This window comes from Sapajus apella, unplaced genomic scaffold (genome assembly GCF_009761245.1).
Source record: "Sapajus apella isolate SASKATOON/1434 unplaced genomic scaffold, GSC_monkey_1.0 scaffold71, whole genome shotgun sequence".
Taxonomy (NCBI): Eukaryota; Metazoa; Chordata; class Mammalia; order Primates; family Cebidae; genus Sapajus; species Sapajus apella.
This window is the reverse complement of record NW_022437011.1, coordinates 3,408,486-3,435,441: the sequence shown is the minus strand read 5'-3', so window position 1 is coordinate 3,435,441 and position 26,956 is coordinate 3,408,486. Positions and strand designations below refer to the sequence as shown.

The 26,956-nt window shown below is 38.0% G+C and overlaps 1 protein-coding gene across 7 annotated transcripts in view; it reads right to left on the bottom strand.

Moving 5' to 3' along the window:
- LOC116531498 (ovomucoid-like) overlaps nucleotides 1-26,956 on the bottom strand; it is a 91,493-nt gene that overhangs the window by 52,831 nt on the left and 11,706 nt on the right. For 5 of the 7 annotated variants that reach the window (XR_004260455.1, XR_004260457.1, XR_004260458.1 and 2 more), the window contains exons 1-2: nucleotides 24,620-26,241; nucleotides 17,641-17,735 (exon numbers count right to left, since the gene is read on the bottom strand). The gene's annotated coding sequence lies outside the window, so the exon portion shown is untranslated. Of the gene's footprint in view, nucleotides 1-17,640; nucleotides 17,736-24,619; nucleotides 26,242-26,956 lie in introns of those variants that run through there. The other 2 variants (XR_004260456.1, XR_004260460.1) reach the window with 2 other exon arrangements.

Here is a 26,956-nt window from a genome sequence, read left to right as displayed (position 1 = left end):
AAAAAAAAAAAAAAAAAAAAACGCTCCCGGATTTATTGATTTTTTGAGGGATTTTTTCTGTGTCTCTATCTCCTTCAGTTCTGCTCTGATCTCAGTTATTTCTTGTCTTCTGCTAGCTTTTGAGTTTTCTTGATCTTGCTCCTCTATCTCTTTCAATTTTGAAAATAGGTTGTTGCTTTTAGATGTTTCCTCACTTCTCTGCTGGGCATTTATGGCTATAAACTTCCCTCTAGACACTGCTTTAAATGTGTCCCAGAGACTCTGGTACATTGTGTCTTCATTCTTATTGGCTTCAAAGAACAGCTTTATTTCTGCCGTCATTTCATTGTTTATCCAGTCAACATTCAGGAGCCAGTTGTACAGTTTCCATGAAGTTGTGAGGTCCTGAGTTAGTTTCTAAATTCTGAGTTCTAATTTTATTGCACTGTGGTCTTAGAGACTGTTTGTTATGATTTCCATTCTTTTGCATTTGCTGAGGAGTGATTTACTTTCAATTATGTGGTCAATTTTAGAGTAGGTGCCATGCAGTGCTGAGAAGAATGTATATTCTGTGGATTTAGGGTGGAGATTTCTGTAGATGTCTATTAGGTCTGCTTGGACCAGATCTGAGTTCAAGTCCTGGATATCTTTGTTAATTTTCTGTCTTGATCTGTCTAATATTGACAGTAGAGTGTTAAAGTCTCCCACTATTATTGTGTGGGAGTCTAAGACTCTTTGTAGATCATTAAGAACTTGCTTTATGTACCTAGGTGCTTCTGTATTGGGTGTGTATATATTTAGGATTGTTAGTTCTTCTTGATACACTGATCCTTTTACCGTTATGTAATGCACTTCTTTGTCTCTTTCGATCTTTGTTGGTTTAACGTCCATTTTATCAGAGACTAGGATTGCAACTCCTGTTTTGTTTTGTTTTTTTTGCTCTCCATTTGCTTGATAAATCTTCCTCCATCCCTTTATTTTTAGCCTATGTGTGTACTTGCACGTGAAATGAGTTTCCTGAATACAGCACACCAATGGATTTTTGCCTTTTTATCCAATTTGCCAGTCTGTGTCTTTTGATTAGGGCATTTAGTCCATTTACATTTAAAGCTAATATTGTTATGTGTGAATTTGATCCTGCCACCTTGATGCTAGCTGGATGTTTGCCCTTTAGTTGACACGTTTTCTTAATTGTGTCAATGGTCTTTACCATTTGGTACATTTTTGGAGTGGCTGGTACTTGTTGTTCATCTCCTTGTTTAGTGCTTCTTTCAGGAGACCTTGTAAGGCAGGACTAAGGGTGACAAAATCTTTCAGCAATTGCTTGTTTGTAAAGGATTTTCTTTCTCCTTTGCTTATGAAGCTTAGTTTGGCTGGATATGAAATTCTAGGTTGAAAGTTCTTTTCTTTAAGTATGTTGAATATTGGCCCCCACTCTCTTCTGGCTTGGAGGGTTTCTGCCAAGAGACCCACTGTGAGTCTGATGGGCTTCCCCTTGCGGATAACCCAACCTTTCTCTCTTGCTGCCCTTAGCATTTTTTCCTTCATTTCAACCCTGGTGAATCTGACGATTATGTGCCTTGGGGTTGCTTTTCTTCAGGAACATCTTTGTGGTGTTCTCTGTGTTTTCTGGACTTGAATATCGGCCTGCCTTGCTAGTTTGGGGAAGTTTTCCTGGATAATATCCTGAAGAGTGTTTCCCAGCTTGGATTCATTTTCTCCGTCACATTCAGGTACCCCTATGAAACATAGATTAGGTCTTTTCACATAATCCCATATTTCTTGGAGGCTTTGTTCATTTCTTTTCACTCTTTTTTCTCTATTCTTGCCTTCTTGTTTTATTTCATTGAGTTGATCTTCAATCTCTGATATCCTTTCTTCTGCTTGGTCAATTCGGCTATTGAAACTTGTGTATACTTCGCAAAGTTCTCATGCTGTGTTTTTCAGCTCCATCAGGTTGTTTATATTCTTCTCTAAGCTGTTTATTCTAGTTAGCATCTCATCTAACATTTTTCCTGGTACTTAGTTTCTTTGCATTGGGTTAGCACATATTCTTTTAGCTCTGAGAAGTTTGTTATTACCCACCTTCTGAAGCCTGTTTCTGTCAATTCATCAGATTCATTTTCCATCCATCTTTGATCCCTAGCTGGTGAGGAGTTGTGATCCCTTGGAGAAGGAGAGACATTCTGGTTTTTGGTGTTTTCATCATTTTTGCGCTGGTTTCTTTCCATCTTAGTGGCTTTATCTACCTGTGGTCTTTGTAGTTGGTGACTTCCAGTTGGGGTCTCTGAGTGGATGTCCTTTTTGTTGATGTTGAAGCTATTTCTTTCTGTTTCTTAGTTTTCCTTCTAACAGTCAGGCCTCTCTGCTGCAGGACTGCAGGAGGTCCACTCCAGACCCTGCTTACCTGGGGATCACCCGAGGGGGCTGCAGAACAGCAAGTGTTGCTGCTGGTTTTTTCCTTGTTATCCTCATCCTGGAAGGGTACCCATCAAATGTCAGCCTGAGCTCTCCTTTATGGGGTGTTTCTTTGGGTATACTGGGGTCAGGGAGCTGCTTGAGGAGACAGTCTGTCCCTTACAGGAACTCAGGTGCTGTGTTGGGAGCTCCATCATTCTGTGCGGAGCTGCTGGGCAGGTACCTTTAAGTCTACTGCAGCTGAACTCATAACTGCCTCTTTTCCCAGGTGCTCTGTCGTAGGAAGGTCGGCTTTATTTATAAGTTCCTGTTCTGCTGCTGCCTTTTTTCACAGATGCCCTGTCCTGCAAGGAGTAGTCTAACCACGGTCTGCCAGCAGAGGCATTGCTGAGCTGCCACAGGCTCTGCCCAACTGCTGTGTGAACTGCCTAGGTAATGGTGGACTGCCTTGGTAGTGGGGGATGCCCTTCCCCTCACTGAGCTGGATTGTCCTGGGTCCAGCTATGCTTGCTGTGAAACTCTCAATCCAGAGCATTTTAGATTGCTTGTTTTGTGGGGGTGGTACCCACTGAGCCTGATTGTCTGGCTCCCTGTCTCAGTGCCCTCCCTTTCAATTGAATGGGTGGCTCTGTCTCCCAGGCATTCCAGGCACCAGTTGAATGGTCACCCAGACTTGTGTGAGTTTCTTTGCACCCACCCTTCACAGGATGAAACTGCCACATTGAAAACTCATGGCGCTTTTCGGCCCAGGAATCTCCTGGTCTGTGGGCAGTGAAAGCTTATTTGGAAATGCAGTGAGCACTCACCCTCTGCAGTGTTCTCACTGGGAACTGCACTCTGGAGCTGTTCCTATTCAGCCATCTTGGATCCTTCTTTGGTTTTCTATTTCTTTGTAGAAATCAAAGGTTTCTCTTTCTACTTAAAGAAATAGAAAACCTTGACAAACCAATAACAAGTAAGCAGATCCCAGCTGTAAGAAAAAGTCTCCCATCAAAGAAAAACACAAAATCTGAGGGTAGCTGTGCTGAATTCTACCAAACATTTCTACATACCAATAACATTCAGGCTAAGAGGTAAATTGAGAACTCAATCCTGGGGGTAGAGCAAGATGGTAGAAGAGAAGCTTACAGAGCTTGTCTCCTTCCATCCACCCACCCCCACTGGAATATCAACTTTTAGTAACTATCTGCACACAGAAAAGCACTGCCACAAGAACCAAAATTCAGATGAGCAATTCAGGTGCCTGGTTTTAATGTCATAGCATGGAAAGAGGTATTGAGGAGGGCAGGAGAGGCAGTCTTGAATCGCCAACACCACTCTTTCCTGGTAACCTAGCAGCAGCCCTGTGGTGCAGGAGACAGAATTAGCGCAGAACCTTTGGTGAAGGAGAGCAGAGCAATTGGAACATTAAACTCGGTGCTTCCCTGTCACATCAGAGAAAAAATTTGTTATGGGCTCAGCCAGTGCTCACAAATGGAGCAGCAGTTTGACCAGTACTAGGAAGAGAGGAATCAACCATCTCAGCAGTTCAAACTTCAGTTTTTCAGCAAGACTTGCCATCATAGGCTGAAGCACTCTGGGGTCTTAGGTAAACTCAAAAGGCAGTCTAGGACACAAGAACTACAATTCCTAGGCAACTCTTGATGCCAGGGTGGGCTTAGCACCAGTAAACTAGGGTGGCATGTGACCTAGGGAGACACCAGCTGGCATGACTATGGTAGAGGTAGGGGAGAGCTTGTACTATCCTTTCCCAAAACCTAGGCACTGCAGCTCACAGCAACAAAAGTGACCCTTTTCTTCTGCATAAGAGGAGAGCAAAGAGTAAAGAGAGTAGAGCACTTTATATTGCATATTGGATACTAGCTCAGCCATAGGGAGCTGGGAAAAGTCATGAGGTCTCCATTACAGGCCCTATATCCTGGAAAACATTTCTAGACACACCTTGGGCCAATGGGAAAGAATCAGTCCTGGCAGGATTCATCACTCGCTGTCTAAAGACCCACTGGGCCTTGAATAACCACCAGCGATAACCAGGTAGTTTGCCATGAACCTTGGGCTCTGAGATATGCTAGCTTTAGTGATAACCAAGGACACTCCCAGCTGTGACAGCTATGGTGAAAGACTTTTGTTTGAGAGAAGCAGTCAGAAAAGTAAAGGGAATTTTGTCATGAAACATAGGTGCCAGCTCAGCCAGTTGAGTAGAGAAGCAAGCAGGCTCTTAAGGTCCCCAAGTCCAGGCCTATTCCTATACATGTATAGGAATAGTAGTGATTTTTGTATGTTGATTTTCTATCCTGAAATTTTGCTGATGTTGCTTATCAGCTGAAGGAGCTTTTAGGCCAAGACTATGAGATTTTCTAGGTACAGAATCACACCATCTGAAAACAGGGAGAGTTTGACTTTCTCTCTTCCCATTTGGATGCGCTTCATTTTTTCTCTTGCCCGATTGCTCTGCCCAGGACTTCCAATACTGTGTTGGATACAAGTGGTGAGAAAGGGGATCCTTGTCTTGTGGCCAGTTTTCAAGATAAATACTTCCAGGTTTTTCTTATTAGTATGAGGTTGGCTGTGGGTTTGTCATAGATCCTTCTTATTATTTTAAGGTATGTTTCTTCAATTCTAGTTTTTTCAGAGTTTTTAACATGAATCGGTATTGAATTTTATCAAAAACTTTTTTGCATCTATTGAGATAACTTGTGGTTTCTGTCTTTAGTTCTGCTAACGTGATAAATTACATTTATTGATTTGTTTACATTGAACCAAACTTGCAACAAGGATAAGCTTACTCATCATGTGGATTCACCTTTTAATATGCTGCTGGATTTGGTTTACAAGTATTTTGTTGAGGATTTTACATCAATTTTCATCAAGGATATTGGCCTGAATTTTTGTTGTTGTTGTTGTTTTTCTGCCAGGTTTTGGTATCATGATGAAGCTGTTCTCATCAAATGAGTTTGGGAGAAGTCCCTTCTTCATGATTTTCTAGAATAGTTTCAGCAGGGATGGTAACAGCTCTTCATTGTACATCTCGTGGAATTCAACTGTGAATCCATCTGGTCCTGGGATTTTTTTGGTTTATAGGCTATTTATTCCTGATTCCATTTTGGAGCTCATTATTGGTCCTGGTTCAGTCTTGGGAGGGTGTTTGTGTCCAGGAATTTATCCATTCCTTCTAGATTTTTAGTTTGTATACTTAGAGTGAAAATAGTTGTATTATATTGATACTTTTCTTCCTGTTGGTCAGAGGTAACATCCCCTTAATCATTTCTACCTGTGTTTACTTTGATGTTCTCTGTTTTTTTCTTTACTATTCTAGCTAACAGCCTATCTATCTTAGTGTTTAAAAAAAAAAAAAACCCAACTCTCGGATTTGTTGATCTTTTGAATGATTTTTTGTGTCTCAATTGCCTTCAGTACAGCTCTGATTTTGGATATTTATTGTCTTTTGCTAGCTTCTGGGTTGATTTGTTCTGGCTTCTCTAATTCTTTGAGTTGTGAGGTTAGGTTGTTAACCTGAGCTCTTTCTAATTGTTCAATGTGGGCATTTGGTGCCAAGAATTTTCATTTTAACATGGCTTTAGCTGTATCCCAGAGTTTCTGGTATGTTTTATCTTTCTTCTCATTACTTTCAAAGAGACTCTTGATTTCTACCTTAATTTTATTATTTACCCAAAAATCATTTTGGGAGTATGTTGCTTACTTTCCTGGTAATTGCATTGTTTTGAGTGATTTTCTTAGTCTTGACTTCTATTTTTTGTGCTGTGGACCAAGAATATGTTTGTTATAACTTTGGTTCTTTTGTATTTGCTGAAGGTTGTTTTATGTCCAATTATGTGGTCAATTTTAGAGAATGTGCCGTGTAGCAATGAGAAGAATGTATAATCTGTTGTTTTGGGGTGGAGAGTTCTGTAGAAGTATATCAGATAATTTGGTCCAATGTTGAGTTCTAGTCCTAAATATCTTTGTTAATTTTCTGCCTTGATGATCTGCCTAAAACTGTCAGTGGGGTGTTGTGTTCCTTTGTTGTGTGCATATACAGTTAGGCTAGTTATGTCTTCTTGTTGAGTTGAACCCTTTACCATTATGTAATCCCCTTTTTCATCTTTGTTGATTTTTGTTGGTTTAGAGTCTGTTTTCTTTGAAATCACGGTTACAACCTTTGCTTTTTTCTGCTCTCTTTCATCCCTTTATTTGGAGTCTGTGGGCATCACTGCATGTGACATTTGTCTTTTAAAGACAGTATACGATTGGGTCTTGCTCTTGTATCCATCTTGCCCCTCTATGCCTTTTAAATAAAGTATTTAGCACATTTACATTAAATGTGTTAATATTGATATGTGTGGATTTTATCCTGTCACTGTGTTGTTACCTGGTTATTATGCTGACTTGTTTGTGTAGTAGCTTTGTAGTGCCAGTGGTCTGTGTACTTAAAGTGTGTTTTTGTATTGACAGGTAACAGTCTTTTCTTTCCATATTTAGTACTCCCTTCAAAATCTCTTGTAAGGCAGGTTTGATGCTTAAAAAACAAAAACAACAACAACAAAAAAAACCCTCCCTCTGCATTTGCTTATCTAAAAAGAATCTCATTGCTCTTTGGCTAAGGAAGCTTAGTCTGTGTAGACATGAAATTCTTAGTTTAAGATTTTTTTCTTTAAGTATGTTGAATACAAACTCCCAATTCTTCTGGCTCATAGAGTTTCTGCTCAGCAGTTCACTGTTAGCCTAATGGGCTAACAGTGGGGAAAAGGCTAACAGCGGGGAAAGGGCTGCCCTTACTTGCTAGCTGCCTTTGACATTCTTTCTTTCATTTCAGCATGAGAAAATCTGATGATGATGTGTCTTGAGGTTGATCTTTTTGTGTAGACTCTCACAGGGTTTTTCTCTATTCCCTGAATTTGACTGTTGGCTTTTCTAGCTAGGCTGAAGAAGTTTTTGTGATGATATCATGACAAATGTTTTCCAAGCTGTTTGTTTTCTTTCTGTCCCTTTCAGGGATGCAAATAATTCATAGATTTGGCCTCTTTGCATAATCCCATATTTCTCAGAGTTTTTGTTTCTTCTTTTTCATTGTTTTATCTTTAGTTTTGTTTGACTGTCTTATTTCAGAAAGCCACTCTTCAAGTTCTGAGATTCTTTCCTCAGTGTGTTTTATTCTGCTGTTAATATTTGTGATTGCCTTGTGAAATTCTTGTCTTGTGGTGTGTTTTTTGCTCTATTTGATCCGTTGGATTCTTTTTTAAATTGGCTGTTTCATCTGTTAGCTCCTGTACCCTTTTGTTATGATTCTTAGTTTCCTTGGATTGAATTTTGTTGTTCTGCTGAATCTCACTGACTTTTTCTATCCAGATTCTGAAATATATTTCTGTCATTTCTCCAGGCTCTGGGGAGTTCACAAGGACCAAGGGCCTGGAGACAGCAAGGACAAGTGTTGTAAAACAACAAAGACCACAAACCCCCCCTTCCTACTGGGAGCTCTAACACAGGGAACTGCAGAGCTGCTACTGGCTTGATACCCTTGGTTGGGGGAGTGGCTGGAGACTCAAGCCAGGAAGGATCCACCCAGTGAGAAGATATGAGATAGGGCACCCACGTAGCAAACAGTCTGGCTACCTTTGCATAGGGCTGCTGCAGTATGCTGGGGTCACCTCAGGTTTTCCAGTACCTGAAGGTAGCAACAGTGAAGGCTATTAAACAGCAAAGATAGTGCTCTGCCTCTCCCTCTGAATGGAGGTATGAACATGTTCAGCCTCCCAGGGAGGTATGAACATGTTCAGCCCAAACACACCTGCAGGAGGTGGCTGAAGACCCCAGTCAAGAGAGCCCACCCAGAGAGGAGAAACAGGATTGGGAATCCATGTAAAAGAGCAGTAGGGCTGTTTTATTATTGTAGCACATCTCTGCTGTGATGGAGGTCTACTCCAGCTTTTAGTCACCTTAGACTTTCCAAAGTCCAAAGGCAAGAACAACTAAGTCTGTCAAACATCACAGGTGGCTTGCTGGCCCTCCCTCTGGGACTTCTGTCCTAGGGAAATTTGCAATCACTGTCAGCTGGAGTTTGGATGACTGGAAACCCCAGTTGGGAGATTTTGCCCAGTGAAGACAAATGTATCTGGGATCCATGTGAATAAGCAGTTTAGCTGCCTCTCCATATATTTGCTGGGCTGTGCCCTGGACCACTCCAGTTCCTAATTGCCTCAGACTCTCACTTCTTTGGGTGTGAGAAGCTTCCTTGGCTCTGTGTCACTCCTGGGAGGACTGTCATCCTGCCTTGCCTTTCTCCATCCTCCATGGGTTGAGTTATTTCTTTGATGAGTCCCAATGCATGTACCTGAATCTTTCAGTTGAAGGCGCTATATTTATTATTACTTTTCCCTCACTTTTCTCTTCATGAGAGTGGCACACATTAGCTACTTCTAGTTGGCAATCTTGGCCAACCGACTTATAATTGTTTATAGTTTTATATTTTCTTTTTCTCTCTCCAACACTACAAGTACTTGACAGAGGGATGAAAATTTTAATTTAGGTTTAACTTTATTAATTTAACTTTGGTATTTTGAATCAGCAGCAGAAAAAGTTGAGTGCTGGGGCAGAGTGCATGTCATTCTTGTGTGTGAGGATTATCTGCAAAGAGGGGGCTTATAGTGAAGAGAGAGGATGATTGAGAGTCAGAAGCTAAGAGTTCCTGTCTTGCCTCCTGATATGTTTACATGTAAGAGGTGAAAGTTCCCTCCCCACTTTGAGCCTTCTGCTCCCCCCATGTCCAGTGAGATTAATCTAGATTGGTGCTCTCAGATTTTTATTGAGCAAAACAATCCTTTCCTCAAATAAATCATCCTCAAAACACTTTATACATAACAGATTAATATGCCTGAAAGATGAGGTTCAGGCTGACTTTGGATGAGACTGGAATTTTACAACTGGATACTTTTTTCAAAGCTAACATATGCTTCCCTCCACCTACAATACTTTCACAGATTTTTTTGTAGTCATTTTTGTATTACCATTTTAGATTTGGCAGACTAGTTCTAACCTTTTCTATATGTCCTATTTCCTTTTTCCTTCCATTTGAAACATGGGGGGTATGTCTAAGAAACAGAACGTTTTATTTTTTTAATTGTATTCATTTAAATAGTCACAGGTCCTTTGGCTAGTGACTACTGTGTTAGATGTGCAGGTCCTCAGTTCATCACATGAAACTGAGAAAGAGTACAAGCTTTATTCCTGAAAGATCTGTCTCTTCCTCAGACACTCCTGCTCCACGATGCCTCCTGTGGTCCTGGTGGGTTAACTCTCTTCTGCTTTTCCTCCTTTTACAACTGCTCTCAGTTCCCAGAACCTAAGCTTATTCTACCCCATTATTTTTTTATGCTGTTCTTCAATCATAGTTTGCTTCCAGATCCCATCTGCTCCCGTGTATGGAGCTACTTTTAATTCTTGAATTTCTCAAATACCTCACCTATTACAATTTCTTGTGTTTTCCAATCATTTCAATTCTCATTTCTTCAGCTTCTCTTGTCTCTCCTGTTGTATTCTTCTTTAAAAATGTTTTCACAGCTTAACTCTTTATACACCATCAGAATCTTTAAACAGAGTCTTAAAATAGAAATCATAAGGCTAAAATAATAGATTCTTATAAAAATAAGATCCTAAATTATAAATAGGACCTAAGGCCATGCTAGAAAAGGGTCAAATCGTACACCCCTGCAGGTCACTCTGACCCAGTGTATTGGTTAACAGACTTCCTGATTTTAACTTAAATATTTACTTCTGCTGACTCCAAATCTTTAGACTAAGTTATATTCCTTTAACCAATAGCAAATTAAAGAGTTTCTGAAACCACATATGACCTGTAAACGATTTAAAGGTATCCCATCTTTTTAGGCCAAACCAACATATGAAATTCATGTATTAATTTATGGCTTTGCCTTTAACTTCTACTTTCCTAACATATATAAAACAGAGTTGTAACCTAACTGCCTCTAACTGCCTCAAGACCTCATACTCAAGGCTTCTTGGGTTTGTGTTGCCCTCTGGCTGTGGTCATTCATATTGGCTTACAATAAACCTCTCTAAAATATTTTACATGGTTTGGGTTTTCCATGAACAAGTCAAGTGATAAGGGCACTCCTTACTGAATTAATAAATATATAAGTATTCTGTCTCACTCAATTTATTTGAGAAAATAAGATACTTTACACTAACATTGCCTTAATCACTCTTCCATTCAGGAGTCCTAGTGCGTTCTTCCTTGTGTAAGGTTCAATCTAGGAAACATAAGGATGATAGTCTAACATTTGTTGAACACTGACTATTCACCAGGCCTTGCAAAAAGTGCTTTAAATCTGTTATTACACTTATTTCTCTCAAAACTGCTTTGAAAAAATAGTTATCTTCTCTTCCTTCTATATAAGAAAAACTGAGGTTTGAAGAGGCTAAAAATGTTTCTTAATTTCAGAAAATTGGTTAACGATGGTGCTATTCCTGACCTCATTCTTCTGGCTTTAGAGTCCATATGATTACTCACTGCAGTCTATAATCTGGGTATGTAAAAGCTCCTTTCCTTCTTGCAGCTGGATTGTAAGAGATATAATTCATGGCACCTGAACATCTTGAAATTGTGAGCTCATCCTCATCTCTGTGTGTGGTACAGGTAGAACAGAATAGGATAATCCTAGCCAACTCTCCATGGAAATCAAGCGAGGATATTAACAGGAGTATGATGCAGAGTACAGGCTAAATATGCATGTCTTCTTAGAATTCTTGCTTTTTAGAGCAGGAAGAGAGCAAGTCAACCACCCCATTTTACAGATGGACACACTGAGCTCTAGAGACGGAAATGCCTCCTTACTTATATAACACATTAGAACTAGATCCCAGGTCTGCTGACTCCCAATCCAGGGCCCAATTACTTTTGAGGTCTGCATCATGAGACAATCAACTGTCAGGTTGTGGACCTGAGACACAAGGTGTATTATATTCCTACTGAATATAATCCTAATCTCACCAGATTGTCTAAATATAAATTCTTTCTTTTTTGTGGTGATTTTGTCATCTATAGCAACTTAGTTTCTTTCCTTTTAGCTAACCTTGGGAGTGACTTTGGATTATGATGGTTGTATTTTCTAAGCCTTTGCCAGAGACACTTCTCAGTGTCCATAGTTAAGCCACAAAAGGGCTTATTGGTTTCAGTCACATTTGGCATGAGTATACTCTCTGAAATTCTTTGAGGAGTTTTTTGGACTAGAAGTTCTTTCTGGTGTTTTGAGGTCTCACAGTTTCTCTGGTGTATGCTGCTCTTACAATGGGGATTTCTCAGTTGACTGGACCCCTTCTCCTCCTCCTCTTCATCCCCTGCTGACTGTATGCTTCACTATTATGATATCAATTCTTTCCACTTTCTTTTTTTTTAATTAATTTATTTATTTTATTGCATTTTAGGCTTTGGGGTACATGTGAAGAACATACAAGATTGTTGCATAGGTACACACGTGGCAGTGTGATTTGCTGCCTTCCTCCCCATCACCTACATCTGGCATCTCTCCCCTTGCTATCTCTCCCCAACTCCCCACCCCCCACCAGAAGGAAGTCAAATTGTCTCTATTTGCAGATGACATGATTGTATACCTAGAAAACCCCATTGTCTCAGCTCAAAATCTCCTGAAACTGATAAGCAACTTCAGCAAAGTCTCAGGATACAAAATCAATGTGCAAAAATCACATGCATTCCTATACACCAATAACAGACTTAAAGAGAGCCAAATCAAGAATGAACTGCCATTCACAATTGCCACAAAGAAAATAAAACACCTAGGAATACAACTAACAAGGAACGTAAAGGACCTCTTCAAGGAGAACTACAAGCCACTGCTCAACGAAATAAGAGAGGACACATACAGATGGAGAAACGTTCCATGTTCATGGTTAGGAAGAATCAATATCGTGAAAATGGCCACACTGCCCAAAGTAATTCAGATTCAACGCTATCCCCATCAAGCTACCAATGACCTTCTTCATAGAACTGGAAAAAAACAACTTATTTCATATGAAACCAAAAGAGAGCCCGCATAGCCAAGTCAATTCTAAGCAAAAAGAACAAAGCAGGAGGCATCACACTACCGGACTTCAAACTATACTACAAGGCTACAACAATCAAAACAACATGGTGCTGGTACCAAAACAGAGATATAGACCAATGGAACAGAACAGAGGCCTCAGAAGTATTGCCACACATCTACAACCATCTGATCTTTGACAAACCAGGCAAAAAAGCAATGGGAAAAGGATTCCCTGTATAATAAATGGTGTTGGGAAAACTGGCTAGCCATGTGCAGAAAGCAGAAACTGGACCCCTTCCTGACACCTTACACTAAAATTAACTCCAGATGGATTAAAGACTTAAACATAAGACCTAACACCATAAAAATCATAGAAGAAAATCTAGGCAAAACCATTCAGGACATAGGCGTAGGCAAGGACTTCATGACCAAAACACCAAAAACATTGACAACAAAAGCCAAAATAGACAAATGGGACCTAATCAAACTCCACTTTCTTTCTTATTGATATGAATATACTAACTTGAAGCCCTCTGCCTCCACTGGGTTCAGTTCTTGAGAAACTCAGAAACCCCAAAGCAACCACGTATGGCCAAAACCATTTTCTTCATAAAATTTTATGTTAGAACAAAATAATATATTAAGAGTCTCTTCCATAATATTGGAGGAAATTGTTTGCCCTCATTTAAGCAGATAACCTTAATGTGCCCAATCTTCCAGAGAAAGAATTCTAATAAAAATATAAAGTGGGAAAAGATAAGAACCAACTTTTATATACACTAGTAAGTTTTATGTTTTTGTACTTGTGCCTAACTCATGACTAAAATTTTAAAATGAAATCTATAAGGTTTCTATTTGTGTCAGTCTATATGTTTAGACATGTTTATTATGTATATCTGACATTTTCCTACCCCCCAGATGATATTGTCATATTAATTTATAAAATCTCTGTATTCATCTATTTTCATGCTGCCGATAAAGACATACTCAAGACCGGGCAATTTATAAAAGAAAGGTTTAACAGACTCACAGTTCCACATGGCTAGGGGGGCTTCACATTCATGGTGGAAGGTGATAGGCATGTCTCACCTGGATGACAGCAGGCAAAAAGAAGAGGGAGAGCCAAGTGAAAGGGGTGTCGCCTTATAAAGCCATCAGATCTCATGGGACTTATTCGCTACCACAAGAACAGTCTGAGGAAAATCATCCCCAAGCTTCAATTGTCTTTCACTGGGACGCTCCCACAACATGAGGACATTATGAGAGCTACATTTCAAGATGAGATTTGGGTGGGGACACAGCCAAACCATGTCAATCTCTTAAAAGAATTCTATTCTAATAGGCTTAGAAAAAAAATAAGCACTTCCTTATAACTCCTTGAAATTTAGGAACTAATCCAAATGTTTTCCAAGGATATGTAATTTGAGTAAATCTTTGATAAATAAGACAGAATTGGTAGTTTTGGCTAAATAAAAGCAGATATGTGACTGAGTTATCAGCATGAAGTATAATGCAGACATACATTTTATTCTCTACTTGGGTTTACTAGCCAAACAAGCTAATATTATACTTTCTAGATGTTTAATATTATAAAACTTATAAATCTGATTTTAATCAAAGTGAGTAATTACGCTAACAACTTTTAAAAATAATAATTGTGTATTCAGCTAACATTGTACTCGATGAAAACTGAAAGCTTTTCTTCAGTGATCAGGAGCAAGACAGGATACATACTTTAACCATTTATTTTCAGTGGAGTACTGAAAGTCCTAGCTAGAGCAATTAAGATAGAAAAAGAAATAAGTCACCCAAATAAGAAAGGAAAAAGTGAAATTGTCTCTGTTTGCTGATGACATTATCATATACACAGAATCCCTAAAAACTTCATGAAAGAAACATTAAAACTGACAAATTCAGTAAAGTTGGGTGCAGGATACAAAGTCAACTTACAAAATCAGTAGTGTTGCTGTATACTAACAACAAATTGTTTAAGAAAATAATCCCTGCCATTGTCTAAATGTGTCCACCATAATGTGTGTAGGAAACTTAATCCCCAGTGTAACCATGATGAGAAGTGTGGCCTTTCGGTGGGTATTTAGGTTATGAGGGTTTTGTCCTCATGAATGGATTAATGCCATGATAAAATGGGCTTCAGGGAATGGGTTAACTCACTTTTGCACATACACTTTCTGCCATGTGAGGATGTAGAAAGAGTAAGAAGGCCCACATTAGATGCTACTACCTTGATCTTAGACTTCCCAGCCTCTAGTACCATGAGAAAATAAATTATTTTCTTTAAAATGTTTCAACCAACTTATAAATTCTGATCCCTGGTGAAGATCCAAGAAGAATTTAAAGGTAGTATCATTATCAACATGGAAAAAAAAAAACACAAATAACTAAGGATAAATACATAAGAATAGTAGCGCCTTCTATTTTGACTGCTTTGTAGTTGAATGACTTATTAGACATCTAGGCCACAATGCCCTCTAAATGTTTAAATCTGGGAGTTAGAATTAGGATGAGGTTGACGAAAAGTTTGGAAGTCATCAGTGGATAGGTATCGCAGCAGAAAAGATAAACTAAGACCTCCACCCCCAACCCCACACTCACATACACATATACACATAGCTGTGGCCTTCTAACTCCATTTCCTGGGTAAGGCACACATTCATTAGGATAGAATAGTGGCCACATGTTAATAAAAGGAAGGAGAAGGAGATCCAATCATTTTGAGGGAGTAGGTTTGTTTTCAAGCAGGAGAGAGTGAGTTGATATCATTTGACCCCCTAGTTCCAGCATACCTAATGCTCACTGCATCTCATCCTATTCCAATTATATCATTGTATCACTCCATTCTTTCATTCCATTTTAAAAAAAACCAAGAATGCATAATTTATAAAGAAAAGAAGTTTAATTGGCTCATGGTTCTGCAGACAGCAGAGGAAGCATAGGGGCTTCTGCTTCTGGGGAAGCTTCAGGAAGCTTCCAATCATGGCAGAAGGCAAATGGGGTAGAGAGGTGCCTCACGTGGTGGGAGCAGGAGCAAGAGAGAGAGATGAGGTGCCACATACTAGGAAACAACCAGATCTGATGAGGACTCGCCACGGCAATGACAGCACCAAGGTGGGCTGCACTAAACTGTGAGAAACCGCCCACATGGTCCCATCACCTCCCACCAGACACCACTGCCAATATTGGGGATTATAATTCTACATCTGATTTGGGTGGGGACACAAATCCAAACCATATCAATTAGTCAACAAAGTCTTTTACTTATTTTTTAATCTGGTTATAATTTGTCACATAATGGGAAGATCTTGACTAATGCAGAGGAATGAGATCATTAATATGTATGAAGACTGCAGGGAATGAAAAGTGAAGAAGCTCTCTGTCTTTGGCCGCCTTGTGTCCTGGGACATTACCTGTTACTACCACTAGATGGCAGCCTCATTCTTCTGTCTTGCCTTACTTAACTAGTTATCTCACTAGCAGTGTCCGGAGAGCAGTGCATAACTCTACGTTCTCCATCACCTTTCCAGTTAAACACACAGTCCAGTTCTGATGGCAATAGAGACCCTCCTACTCTATCATCTCCTCCCTCTTTTCTCTTGTGTCCCCCTGGTCAGCAGGTTCCGTTAGGAGGGCTGTCTGTGGAGCTGGAAAGAAAGAGCTTCAGGTTTTTCCAGTTTCGCAGAGTAAAGCAGCTCCTAAAATACAGATATTTTTGTTAATACTGGTTGTCTATTAGAGCCTAACACTACTTCATTATTTAGTCTATATCTCTGCTTCACACAAAATAACGAAAACAAAAATGAAGTCTTCTCCTCAAAAGAGGGATGGAAAGGAACAGTCATGTATTACCACGGAATGAACAGAAAAAAAAAAAAAAATCAAAGAAAATTGCATCCTTTCTTTTATCTCTTCAAAATATAGAGTTCACAACGATTCTATTTTAGTAGGAAAACAAACATGCAAAGTCTAGAAACCCCCAATTTATAAATGTCTTCACTATTGTGTGAAAATCCTGTGCTGGTTGAAAGACGTGAACACAAACGTGAAAGGAAGGACACTTGGGGGGGGCTCTGGGTGTGAGCTGAGAATGGAAATAATAATCTGAGGTTCCAGATGAGAACATGGGCGTTCCAGTACAGGAACAGGCAGTGTGACGCTAGGACACAGCACGTGGGCAGACATAGGGCTGTAACAATAATTAGCCCAGGTTCAGGGAACACATGTTCCATGCTAAGCGCCATGGTATGTTTTATGTGTCTTGTCTCCATTGATCCTCTCCACAGTCTTATAAGCCTGATACCATTATCACCCCCGTCCTACATCTGAGGAAACTAAACTCACACAGGCAAGTAAACTGTGTAATATTGTCGTTCCTGAAGAAGAACGGAGATTAAATTATCCTGCTTCTAACCACAAACTTAACGTTGTCAAACCCAGATGGAACCAGAAAAAAAGAGGTGATTATAAGAGATTTCAAAAAAATACAGACCCATATCTTAAAAATATCAGTCTCTTCTTTAAGAAAGTATTCTGTCTAGGTGTTATAATGGACTAATAGTAGTTTCAACAATTTAAAGACATTGAGCAAGAGCCTCCTCTTGATAAAATTGCAGAACATAGTTTATCTCTAACTGCTATGACAGCGTCCTTATATCTTCATCTGCCTCCTGACTTTGCAGACCCTTCTTCTTCAGAATGTGGGTCAGGGCCAGCATTGGGAGCCTGTTACCAATGCAGAATTACAGATCTGACCTCAGACCTGCTGGGTCTGAGCTTCTGCATTGTAGCAAGATCTGCAGGGCACTTGAATGCACATTGCAGTTTGAGAAGAATCGGTTTAGACTCCTTAGAGGACTCTTTCAGAAAAATAAGTGGATTATTTTAAAATGGTGTTGTTTTTTCCCTGAAAGACACAAATACTTCCAAGATACTCTATAGCTTGTTGTTAATGATTCTGAACAAGGTTTACATCAGCACCTTTAATGGCCAGTAGTCAATGGTTAAGAAAACAAGCTCTAAATCCAAACAGTCTGAATTAAAATCTAAACTTTACCACATATTATTTAAGTGACCTCCAGCAAATTATTAAACTTAACCGCTCTGTGCCTTCACTTTCTTATGTGAAATAAACTGCCCTTGGTACGGAGACTACAGAAGGACTTTTTATTCTTACCATTGCTTTACAGTGATATCATCGTTATCTTATTATCCTTATTGTAACCTTCATCATCATCATCATCATCATCATCATTGCTGTGTTACTTTCTCCTGTTACAAATTAGAAAATGTACATTAGCGGGAGAATAACAACCTTGATATGAGATGTAAATCAATTTTATTGAAAGCCACTGAATGAGAAAATACAGCTGCTCAGATCTCATACATAGGACAGCATTCTTTTCTTTGAATCATACAATTTCCATGATTCAACTATGACTTCAGGCAAATTAGACTGGCCTTATCTTTTCCATGACCTCAGCTCCAGTTCCAGAGCTTCAGTCTCCTGCTAGACCCTAAATCTGAATTTTCTACCATCATCTTACAATCTAGAGATCTAAAACAAACAAGCATCTCTCCCCACAGGCCAGCTCCTCCTCCCTATTTCAGGCCATGGAGCTTCATCTTCCCAGTCATGATGCTGAACAATTTTGCTCTTTCTTTGTCCCTCCTTGGCTCCACCTATAGTCACATAGTCATCACACTCTCTAGTGAAGTTCTTAAACCCCCATTTGTGTTTAAGGACCACTTTTTTCAAAAACGTTCAAGCCTTCAAAGGCCAATATTTGTATAAAAGACAATAAAATGGATCACTAGAAAATGAAATGACAAAAAGTCAAAGAAAGTATAAGCCCAATATTTTTAATCACATTCAGATATAAAATAAATTTTAATAAATTGATTAAGTACAAATACAGGAAAAAATGAGAAAACTGAACCCATTTATAGAAAGTATACATACAGGTGATCAATATATCTAATTTTTACATACATAATTTTTTTCTGTAATTATAAATATTGAGTAAAATAGCAATCTTACATATGAAACACCTATATCAGCACGTTAAAAGAACATGTTCTGGTAGATGTTAAAAGATTTAGTGTACTCCTTGATTATTATCTAATTTATTGGTAACAATGCTACCTCCAGAGGAGTCTATATATTTAAACTCTTTCTGTGTTGTTTTGCTTAAATAATGCTCATGTTTGAAAAGGAAATCTCACAGTAAATATTTATGTTAAATTAAGAAAACACATGTTAAGGCAATTTCAGCAAGCTCAGGATATTCTATTTTAACTGTTAGATGATATTAAGAAAGTGACACCATATTTTTAAAATTAATCTTCAATCCTCCTTAGTATCCAGTTCTAAAATAATGAGGTATAAAATTACAGTTAACAAATTACATCTGATGAAAGAAGTAGATTCTGGTTCTGTAAATTTTTTACATGTAAATATTCTTTGGACAGAAAATAAAATTTAAATTGGAAACAAATGTGTACGGTTTTGCTGCTAACTTTTCACAGATTTTAATATCAAAATTAGCCCTTATTGCTAATTGTTGAATCATTTACATATGTCATAAGAATTTGTAGAAACTGTTCATTCAAGCATCTAACTTTTATTTTTGTCCTTAGTTCATGGAAAACATTCTACATTTTTTCCTTGAATGGAAATATTAAAATCATTAAAAATACTGAAGATCTTGGACAAGTAATAAGCATGGCTCATTCATATCCTTAAAAGTTGGAGATCAAACTGGTTTCACAACTTTCAGAACCAGCACGTTCGTGTGGTCGCTGAAATATTTAACAGAACATTTATACTTAAAACTATAAAAGGCAGTGACTATTGTTCAGATTAGCATCCACAATATTACATAATAAAGAAAATAGTAGTCAAGAAGTAATGCTGTAGGCTTATGTAATTCAGTTTTTACTGTCATTAAAAATATTTTAGTTCAACTGCTTTTCTTTTCCATAGTGAGACTTTCTCCATGAAGGAAATAGTGATTTATATTCTAATATGAGTTCTTTCATCTAGGCAATGACTTCAGCATGTTTTCTTGTCATCATAGGTTCAGTAGCAGAACATATAACCATGCAAAACTTCAATTTAAGACCGTATTTGCTTATAAAGTAATCTTTCAGAATTTAGGTAGTTCAGAGTTAATCACATTTGTTGCCAAACAGAAAAAAAAAATCTTCTTTCATATTTACATCACATGTGTAAATTACACCAGTACTAATCAAGTTATAGTGGAAGATGTTTCACCAACTTCACTTATTCTATGAATTAATATTTCATACCACATGTCAGCATGCTATGGTGTTACTAGAAAGTGATAGCTGAGCAACCATCTTTGCCAAAAATTTACTCAATATTTCCAAGCAAACATCTTTAACCAATCTCTCACTGATGTCTCAGCAAGTGTATATGCTTATACTAATCTGAGCAACCTGAAGTGACATTTAATAAGAAGCCCACAAAGTACTAATACACTTGTGTAAAACTAAACTTTTGTTTTCATAAGCTTTTCAAACTCAATAAAATAATTTATTGGTTCTTCCTTTTGAATGATTATTTTGGTGTGAGCTTGTTTCTGTCTGCCATGTATATAAATGCTACTTAAACATTAGTGTTTTCATTGCTTAATTTGTCAAAACATTTCCTTAAGTGGTGAAACACTATGGTTTAGCTGTTCATAATGGCTATGAAATTAAACTCAATTTTATAAGGTCCTGCCTCTCTGGCTCCTTTCATCATCTGGGGTGTAACGTAAATTTTTTCTTCTATATTCCTAAATGTTCCCACCACCTTGGCTCCCTCCATCTTCTGTGGCCTCACCATTTGTTCTTTCATCATTTGCTCTGGCTTTGCATGTCACTTCCATCATTCTGTCTCTTGCACAGCTCTTATTTATTGAGCTACTCCCTTACTTCACTGCTTTTGTTTCCCCATTGTCCCTAGGTGTCACATCATGGACATCTAGAGTAGAGCTTCATATGCACATTGGCATTTCTAGGAATCTTATAGATCATATCCGTCTCTAAGCTCCTCCATCTACTTTGTTTTCTAGCTGTTTCCATATCAGCAAATGTCTATTCTCACTACTGTCCTTACTATATAAACTTTTCCTCTTTCTAAATGCTATTCATCTTCCTAGAGCTGATTTGAAAAGTGCTCTGTTCCCCCAGTGCCATTTCTAGCTTTGGTGATTTAGCTCTTCTCAGTTACACAGCTTGTCAGCTAATCTCACTGACCAACTCTGCGTCCCTTCCTCAACACACACTCATTTCTTCCTCAGCTACTTTTTACTCCTCGGTTGCTCACCTATCCCAGATGCTCCTATGTATGGAACCACATCCATTTCCTGAACTTCACTATTTAATCCACTGTTGTGTTGTCCATCATTTCCACTTTGCTCATTTCTTCATCTTTTCATATATCCTGCTACAATGTTCCTGCAGCTATAATCTCTTGCCCTTGCCTAGCCACTCGAGTTGTCCTAAGGTTCCTGATCAATTGTCAGAATCTGTCCTCATGTGCTTTTAAGAAATTTGTTTCTTCATTGCTTATTATACTCATTATCTCCTTGTTCCTTTAATTCTTTCAAATTTCTAGTTGATTCTGTACTTCAGCTTTTCTCAGACTCTTAAAATTGTTCCCAGATGTTCCTGCTGACCTCAGTCACAGTGCATATTTACTAACTTGCTCTATTCCCTAAAAAATTCACTTACCTGTTGTTTGCATCTAATTATATTGTTTTGATTCTAATTGGTACTTATATTATAGACATGTTCATTTCCTAAATTGCTCTCATATCCCACATTAGTCCTATATTCAGTAATAATCTCTAGCTGGAGTTAGCCAAACTGTGGAGATCAAGGGCATAGTTCTTCACAAGACTGCTCTCACTTCTGACACCAACTGCTAGTTCAGAAGATCCTATTACCACTCTCAGGTTAAACAATTTGCTTGAAGGACTTACAGAACTCCCTGAAAGTTATTACACTCATGGTTATATTTTATTACAGGAAGAAGATACAGATTAAAATTAGTCAAAGGAAGAGACATAGGGGAAGGGAAGACAAAGCTTACTTTGTCCTTTTTCTGTGGATTAAGCACACATTAATTTCTGTGTATCATCACTGTGTGACAATACACATGGAGTAATACTAACCAGGGAGTTTCCACAAGGCTTGGTGTCCAGAATTTTTTTAGGGCTTTATAACAAAAGCATGATTAATTGATTGATTGATGGCCCACACAGTCAAACTCAGTCTCCAGGTCAATTGGAGCCATCATCCTAAATTACATTGTTGGTCTTTCTGGAACAACCAGCCCTATCTTAAGCTGTCAGGTGTGGCCAGCCCCATCCTAAGATCTGTTCTGGCCAGACGCTGCTCTAAACGAGGACACTCTGACATAAATTACATCTAAGAAGTCAAGGGCAAAGGCCAGACTCTTTTTTGGAAACGGCTGATTTCCTTATGACACAATTCCATATTCTCCTTACTATACAATTCCATATTCTCGGATGCTACCATGTCCTATACAGTTTGGCTGTTAATTTAATACTCGTGTCTTCAGCTCTTCCTTCTCTATATTTACATTATTACTACCTCTTTAGCTGTTGTTTTTCACTTTTCTTATTTCTCAGAAATTGCCCAAATAATCTCGCTTCTTTTTCATGGTTCCCATTTCATCATATACTTTAGTTTTTTCATCTCCTACATAAAACTGGAATTGGAATTTGTAAGAAGGACCCACTTTTTAATTTTAAAAGCTTCCACTACCATTACCTATATGTTTCTAATCATCTTGCCATAATCAGGAATGCATCTTCTGTTGTAACGCTTTTCCTAAAATATTGTACCGGGGTTCAGAGACCCTGCTTCCTTTCTTTCACGCCTTCTTTCCCAATCCCCGCCCCTGACCCCAATCCAATCCTGCATCAAGGCTTTATCACAGGGTCTGTCTCATTTCCCATTATCATTTTTTAAAAAATGTTTTCCAATGTGGAAAAAAAACTTGAGGATGTTTTTCATAGTTTAAAACTTCGGTCAAATTATCACAAACCCATTAAACAACAATGTAGTTAATAGCAAAGAACTAACTGAGACGGGTGGCATAATAACACCTATCTCTTAAAGTTAACAAGACATTTAATTTTTATTGTATCAATGCATCATGTATTTTTCTAGTGAAGCATTTTGATTTGTAATATTTATTTGTATCCAAAATGGATGCATTACCTTGTTGTGTTTAATAATTTAAAATATCATACATTATGTTAAAGCAAGTTAAAAAGTTCTACTAAATTTTAATGATTTTTCTTTAAGATGGTTTTATTTAAGGTTTTCTATATCAAAGATGAAACATTTAGTAAAACATGTACATTGGAGAAATGTTAGGGAACTTCCATGTACATATGTGAGTTCAATAGGTACAAAGACAAAAAACTATTTTAAAGAAAAATCATGAGAAGAAATTAACATATATATATTATGTAAAACACCTACCATAAAACTTTAAATATCGCATTTTTAAACTATAAATCTCTCTTAAATGAAATATAATAGTTATATGATTAACATTTTCAAAATAAACTAGTAAAATATCTGGCATGTATTAAGCTATTAATTATAATCCCTTGACTTTCATCGTATATTTTACATCAGTTTGTTAAAACTTATTCCTTTTTTTACTGCAATGTAAAACCACTGTGTATATAAAATGTAAAATATCTGGAAAATGTATTTTCTATATACACTAACTAAAGCTTCATAATTCCTGGACAATTCTTCATATGTTATGATTTTTATTGTCACATATTATGCTTTATTATGTAATATTTATCTCAGCCAGAAATATCTCATTTTTGAATTAAACCATTTTTATAGAATTCTATTATAAATATAAAATTTTAAAGTTGTTCCACTACACTGAAAATAGTCCATCTTTACATACTCTGACTAATACAAATGTCATGAGTTCTCTCACTGCTAATTTATTCCACTTTCTTCTGGAGGAGAGTTTGTATTTATTTCATGACGTCTGTAGATAGTGGATTGCAGAGGAGCTGTGGGTTTTGGTTTCTGCAGACTGACAACCTTCAGCTTCTCTGGTCTTTGGGGGTTTTGAGAAGTAATAGAAATGATAAGATCTCACCCCCACACCCAGTATCCTGGATCATAAGCCTGAATTTTGAAAGACAACATATAACAGCAAAGATATGTCTCTACAGATAAATACAGCTAGCTCTGTATCCTTATCCAGCATCTAATTCTGTCTAGGCCACAATTCCAACTCTCATATGTAACACCCCCTTCACTCCAGTTCAGTCCAACCACTCTTCAAAATCCCCTTAATCCCATTTTCACACACCCCACTGGGGAAAACCTAAGTTTTCCAGGGCATGAAGTGGATGATCTGTCCCATCTTTGATTCTGGGTTATGGTTGTGACCAATTCCATTATCTCTATTCAGAATTTGGAGTAATCAGTCAGTATGTGGAAGAGATACCTGCATTTCTGTGTTCATTGCAGCATTATTCGCAATAAATGTGATACGTATACACAATGTAATACCATTCAGCCATAAAAAAAAGAAAGAAATTCTGTCATTTGGGACAGTATGAGTGAACCTGGAGAACATCATGTTAAGTGAAATTAAGTCAGGCACACAGATAAATACTGCATGATCTCACTCATACGTGGAATCTTTAATAGTAAAACTCATTAAAAGCAGACAGTAGAATGGTAGCTACCAATGGCTAAAGAGAAGAAGAATTGAAAAGATTTTGGTTAAAAGACATAAAAGTACATGCAGACAGAAGGAATAAGCTCAAGAGGTCTATTGCACATCACGATGACTGTAGTTAATAATGACATATTGCATATTTGAAAATTTCTAAGAGAGTTCTTTTAAGAGTTCTTATTACAAGAAAATGATAAGTAGGTAAAGTGGTGCATATGTTAATTAGCTTGATTTAGCCATTCTACAATGTGTACATATTTCAAAACATCATGTTGTAAAATATGAACATACACAATTTTTATTTGTCCATCAAAAAAATAGAAAAAAGGAAAAAAAGAGTGAGAATGCCTTAAGAAGAAGCCACTGTCCACATGCTCTGCTAAATATCCACATGATTGAATCTTCCAAACAGGAGCATTGAAGCTTCTTATGTCATCAGTCATCTTAACTTGGGAACCAGGGAAGCTGGAAGGAAAATATTGAGGGATGGCTCACTTTTCCTGGAGATTAGCGTTAAACAACAGCCCATGACACTGATGCCACCTTTTCAAATCCTCCATCATCATCCTTAATAACACACAGATATTTTTACTTTCCCCACAATGCCATATTCTCTCCATTTAAAACACAAAATATTTTGGAGCCCTATCTACTCCTTTCCATTCTCATTTCAGACCTCAGAAAGTTGAGAGGACATTTAACAAGAAATTGACAAGGTTGACAAGAAAATTTAGGGTAAGAAGAAATAGTAAGACCCCATAAGAGGGAGAAAAGTATATAAAAAGACTCCAGGTACGTTGTCTTATTGAAGAAAAAAATCTGCCCCCAATACTATATTTGCAAAGCTGTTTTCTCTGCCACTTATTAACATTTATGTGCATGGCCCTGTATTAGAGAAAATTATATGTTAGTCCAGACTGCACCATTTTGCAAGTCTCCCCTCCATTTTGCAGGCCTTGGTCAGGGTGAAACATTCCATGGGGGTTCAGGCCATGAGAAACATCCTGCCTAGCCACCTGACCACAAAGCACAGGAACATCTTTTTCATTCCCTGCTTAAGGAACACCCCTCTTATATCCTGCTGGGCAAAAGTCCAAGGAACATTCTAACCATATCCCACCAGAAAAAGGGCCAAACCACCTGATCATAGGAACACCTTATCAATATCCTCCCAGGCAGCAAGCCATACTGCCCAGACCCCTCCCACTCAGGCCTATAAATTACCCCAGCCTGTAAACAACAGTGGGCTCAGGCATTAAGCTGGTCCCCAACTTCCACAGGTTGCACCAGCAATAAAACTGCATTGCTGCAGAGCCACCAACTCTCCCTCTTTCTGTCTTTAACTCTTGCCTTCCCTTCAAAACCTAACATTATCTACAACCCTATTCTCAGGATCTTAAAGTCTAGGATATGTTTTGAGATTAAAGAGAAACCCCTTTGAGATTCTAATAAAAGGACAGAAAATTATACATATGTTCACATATACGTCATATTGTGCATAAAATTTAAGGGAATCTGTAGGTACTCTAATGACTGTCTTTCAATTATAACTCTGAAACTTTAGATATAACATTACTAGATATATGGACACTTTGATCCAGAAATTTCACTACCATTAATGTATCCTCTTAGTATAATATCACCTATACAAAAAAAGCTCATAGGAAAAATCTCTGTTTCAAGGCAGAATATGACACTTTGGTGCAGGTGGGAGAGAATGCTATGAAAGGACAAATTTTTTGAAAGAGAATGTAACCATCACAGAGAGAATTACTATATCCAGGGAGGCTTCTACTGACACTCCTAACTGGTCATTCTAATAATCTTAAATACATTCAGCTTCCATGGAGTCTTTTAAGTCCTGATTGTGATCCACTGCTTGAACTTTGACAATAGCACATCTAATATTTCCAATGGTGCCAAAATTTTATTTTGTATTTCTCTCACTTAGACGTTACTAATAAAACATTGCCAAAGATAAAGCTTGACACTATTCAAGTGGCCAGGGTAAATTTTATCAGTAATACTGTTGCTATAGGGAAATAGCCTAGTATAAACCAAACTCAACTGTGATTTGTATGGAAGTGACTGAGTGTTTTAAGAAGAGGACGGGGTACAGAGAGTAGAGAAAGGTAGAGGCTTGAGCAGTCAGAGAAGTCAAAGTTCACAAAGGTCAGGGCAAGAGGAGGAGTTAGTTGGGTTTATTAACTGGTGTTTATTCCAAGAAGAAACAAACATCTTTTTTATGACAGGAGCAGATGTGCAAGATAAACTGAGGCTCCCACTTAAGTGAGGCCCTTATCCTGTCATGGGGGCTGAGAACAAGATGGAGTGATATTTCCGTAAAGGCTTACAGTTCAGAGACAGTGCTCAGGTCCTTGAGGAAATACTTTTGAGTTTATATTTTAAATGGAAGGAAAGGATTTGTAATTGCAAGCTTTCTAAAGTAACTGCTTAACTAAGAGGGGTTTTAGGGGTCTATCTGTCCATCACCAGGTTTTGGCTGGAACAAAGTAAATTCTCCCTGCAGTGTTAAGCTTTTGTAGGCCAGCATTTTATGGAAGGCTGGAGTCATCCTAGGCATGTGACCTTGAGCTGTTGGAAACTATGCTAGAGTTTGTTCAGATCTCTTAGTGCATTTCAGTAAATATGGGAGGAGTAAACAAAATCTTAGGTATTGAGAGTCTGCAGTTTTTCTAGGCCTAGGTGAGAAGACGACTCAAAGGAG